Raw genomic sequence first — 4,584 nt, forward strand, 5'->3', positions numbered from 1 at the left:
GCTGGGGTTTGAACTCAGGCCCTCTGGAAGAGCAGTTTTCAGTTCTTAAAACACACAGAAAAGTCTGTTCTGAAAACTTGACCTAAAGTTACTCTCTCTCATTGTAAAAACCTAAACCTTTTCTTCCATTAGAAGTCCCTTTTCTTTTGTTAAGGCTTTTCTATAAAATCCACACATGTATCTTTGTTGACACTGGTTTTGAGAAGAGAGCCTTTATTATAGCAACATCTTGTTCTATTAAATGCATGTGTTTGTTCCTGCTTGACCCCGGGAGAGAGAGAAATAAATAGCAGAGAAAAGAATCTAGTATATAAACATAAAGACCTTCAGAAAAATCTTTATGAACTCAACAGGATTTTAAAACAGCAGAACGCAGCCAGACAGCAATGGCTCACGCCTTTAATCCCAGCACGCTGGAGGCAGAGGCAGGCCAATCTCTGTGAGTTCCAGGACAGCCAGGGTTACAGAGAAACCCTGCCTCAGAAAGAAAGAAAGAAAGAAAGAAAGAAAGAAAGAAAGAAAGAAAGAAAGAAAGAAAGGAAGGAAGGAAGGAAGGAAGGAAGGAAGGAAGGAAGGAAGGACACAGCAAAGTCATTCTGTGGTGCAGTGGACGTGACTTGGTGACTGAGTGTGACAGTACTACACTGTCAGCAGGGCAGAAAGCGGTCAGGCTTTGCTGGGTGTGTTAGGGTGGGCTGTGGGCACAGCGGAGACTTGAAGAGGAATAGCACATTTGTGTGGGGAGGAAAAGCTCACCTTTGAGAAGCTGGATTGTTGGTGCCTCTCTGACATGCACACGCAGGTGTGACCACAGTTCAGAAGCCAATTAGATGCACAGACCTGAAATGCAGCCAAAATGCTGTGGGGCATTTTCTATATGTGTGTTGTTTATAGTTTGTACTGTATAATAATGACATCAGTTATAAATCAATTATAAAGTCCAAGTTCTTTATGAGTCAGCTGTTACTGGGGCCCAGGCCTTGTCTATGATGCCAACAGAAGATGCCTAGCTTCTGCAGAGGCTCTCAAATACATGATTATCTCTGGGTTACAGAAATCAAAACTAAAAACTGGGTCTTCCATAAGAAGGACTGTAACTTCCAGCATCTACAAATAGTTCATAGGGAATCTTTTTTCCAAGTGAGCTACCTGTAATCTGTTGTACTTCTCTAAACAAGCATTCACGATGTCCTGTAAAAGGGTAATCAAAACCCAACACTCCTCTCCCTAAAATCATTTCCTATTATTCCCAAATCACCCCAAAACCTAATGGATTAAATCCACACATTTTGTTTCATTGTAAAAATTTCATGAACTAGAAATCTTGGCCCTTGGCTTAGAGGTCTCTCACAAGACTCTGATCAGGTGTCTGCCAGAGGTGAGGTTCAAATGGGAAAGGATGGACTCTATAGCTCTAACAGGGGTCATGGGTTTTTTCTTATTGAACCAAATGTTTTCACTAGCCATAGGCTGGAGTCTTTCCTCAGGTTCTTCCTTGTCATTGGGTTTCCCTAAATTATAGCTTGCTTTATCAAAGAGTGCAGCTCGCAAGTGCTATGAGGAATCAGCTACCAAAACAGAAGCTGCCATCTTCTGTAACGTAATCATGGGAATGACACGCACAACTTTTCCTTTATACTGTTGGGTCCAGCCCACACTCCAGTGAGACGATCACTCAAGAGCAGGGATAGATACCATGAGTACCGTGGGTGCTGAGGCTGCTGTTAGATGATAACCAAGTCTTATAATACTAAGACTGATCAGTATTATAAATGAAGACAAAAGGAAGTAGGAAGCCTAACAAACGTGCACTTTTCTATGTGGAGTTATGTGACGATGGACCTTTCTGGGCCTTTTAATTTCTTGATGTCTTGGTGAAGGGAACTTAATCATCAATGTTTTCTTAGTGCCTTCCCACAGTTCTGTGCTGTATGAGCTCAGCAAATGTTGATTGACAAAGATAGAACAGCATACGGACGATAAAGTCTGTTTCTGTCTGGAGTCACTTGGAAACTCAAGTGAGGCTTTTTAAGGTGTGATTTTAGCATCGTGCTTCAACGATTATTCTCAAGACTCATTCCCCAGCATCTGTCCAGTGTAAATCTCAGGGTGCTTTGTATTTGACTTACACGTGTAATACTGAGGACGAGAATTTCTTGTAGCCTGCCAGATTTCTGCATCACTGCAAAATACACAGATGACTGTTTCCTAGTATGGCACCAGCAGGGGTTCTACGTCACATCTTTACATGAGAATATATTCTCTTAAGTTAATTAATTTTAAATTTAGTTAGTGGGTTTGGAGGGATGATCTGGTTAAGTGGCTGTGGGTGAACGTGAGGTCTTCAGTACCCAGGTAAGAAACAGGGTGTTACAGTGTACATCTCTAACCCCACAGATAGGCAGACCCTGCTTATTGAACAGTCAGCCCAGCCCAGGGAATGAGCTCCAGATTCTGTGGGAGGGAGCACTTGTCTCAAAAAATAAGATATAGACGGCTGCAGAGGTGGCTAAGCAATTAAGAGCACTCCCTGCTCCTCTAGAGGACCCAAGTTCCAATCCTCACACTGGACTGTTCCGAGCTGCCTGTAACTGCAGCTCAAGGGGATCAGCTGCCCTCTTCTGGCTTTTTCATGCATGAGTACGCGCCCTCACGCGCGCGTGCACACACACACACAAATACACACATATCCATACATGAATATGAACATACATAAACACCCACACACACACACTCATATTTATTAGTAACTCAACCATCTTAAGCACAAATAATCACAAAGTGATTTTCAACCTCATAAAGAAGATCCAAAATGAATTTTCAAATGTAATTTTATCATTTTTATAAAGAGAGGGTATATATATATATACATATATATATACATACACACACACACACACACACACACACACACACACACATATAGTCATAATCTTGCCTCTTGCCTAGAAAGGACCACTATCAAATATGTCCATGTCTAGATATACATACCATATTGCATATTTAAAGGTATGTATACCAGGTATGGTGGCCTGAACAGTCCCAAATACTCAGGAGTCAAAGTAGGATTATGTGAACCTATGAAGTTGAGCCCAGTCTGAGCTGCACAGCAGGAAACTATCTCGAATATAAAAAATAAGCATGTGAATAGCTTTACCACAAATGAGAGCACAGACTGTTTCATGATATAGGAAACTTTTCTAAAACCAAGACTTCCAGAGCAAGTGAGTCCCAATGACTTCCTGAACTTGAGGCCTCGCCGCAGGGCCTCTAGCAGTGTTAGCTGCAGACTAAGTGCTACACAGAGAAAGAAGCCAGCCCTCGACACCTTGTTAAAGCTGTTGTCCCCAGTGGGATGACCCATGAAACTCGTTAAGACAGGCATCTGATTTGTTTTAATTATTCTCTCACTTCCTGTCCTCCTACAGTGTTTTCTCCTGGGAGGCAGCAGCCCTCATACACGAGCCTGTTCTCCAGTGTGACTGAATTCCAGGCTGTGAATACTGAATCATTATTTTTCTCCTTTTGTTGCTGATGAATCTGTACCTGGCTTAGCATTTCTCTTTCCTTCTTCCCTCACCACAACCAACTGGTTTCAACAATGAGTTAGGGTTTTGTTTTGTTTTTTAATGGTTTTTCAAGTGTTTCTTTGTGTAACAACCCTGTCTGTCCTGGAACTCACTTTGTACACCAGGCTGGCCTCAAACCCACAAAGATCTGTCTGCCTCTGCCTCCGCAGTGCTGAGATTAAAGGTGTGTGCCACATCTCGTGAGTCCTTTCCACTGTGAATGATGGTTTCCTGTGTTAAGTGTTATCCTTTTCCTTGTCTTTCATTCATCTTACTCATTTTGCAAACATTTATCAAGTGCGTACTGGGATACACAGCAGATACACATAACCCACTGACAGTGGTGACATAAAAGAATACTGTCCTCACTTTTCTTTCTTTTCTTAAACAAAGGCAGATCCTTGTTATGCTGAAGAATGTCACATTAGTTGTTGAGAAAAAACGGAAACTAACAAAACTCAACCTTAAGGCTTTCTGAAAGTGTGCACTGAGATAAAAGGGGAATAAAATGTAATAAAATGCAGCAGCAGCACATATACGAAAATTGGAACGATAACAGAGATTTGCATGGCCCCTGTGCAAGGATGACACGCAAATTTGTGAAATGTTCCATATTTCTGTGACCGGGATCGAGGGTAGTGACTGGGATGCAAAGTGAATAGTTATTTTAAAAAAGAGAGAGAGGGGTTGGGGATTTAGCTCAGTGGTAGAGCGCTTGCCTAGCGAGCGCAATGCCCTGGATTTGGTCCCCAGCTCCGGGGGGGGGGAGGGGTGGGGGAGGCCTGATGGTGGTGGCTTGTGCCTTTAATCCCAGCAGAGGTAGGTGGATGGATCTCAGAGTTCGAGGTCAACCTGGTCTCCAGTTCCAAGACAGATGGGGCTCCACAGAGAAATTCTGTCTCAAACAAAAACAAAAACAAAAACGAAAGAAAGGAAACATGCTATTGCTACCCCAAAAGCTGGAGAATGAAACAGAGCATATCTAAACCGGAGAATCTTGACCTGACGACAGGAA

General features: G+C 42.6%; 1 pseudogene; it reads left to right on the forward strand.

Moving 5' to 3' along the window:
* Positions 1-4,087: 4,087 nt before the first annotated feature.
* On the forward strand, positions 4,088-4,188 carry Rnu6-1297 (RNA, U6 small nuclear 1297; annotated as a pseudogene).
* Positions 4,189-4,584: the final 396 nt, after the last annotated feature.

Source organism: Rattus norvegicus, chromosome 5 (genome assembly GCF_021556685.1).
Source record: "Rattus norvegicus strain SHRSP/BbbUtx chromosome 5, alternate assembly SHRSP_T2T, whole genome shotgun sequence".
Classification (NCBI taxonomy): Eukaryota; Metazoa; Chordata; class Mammalia; order Rodentia; family Muridae; genus Rattus; species Rattus norvegicus.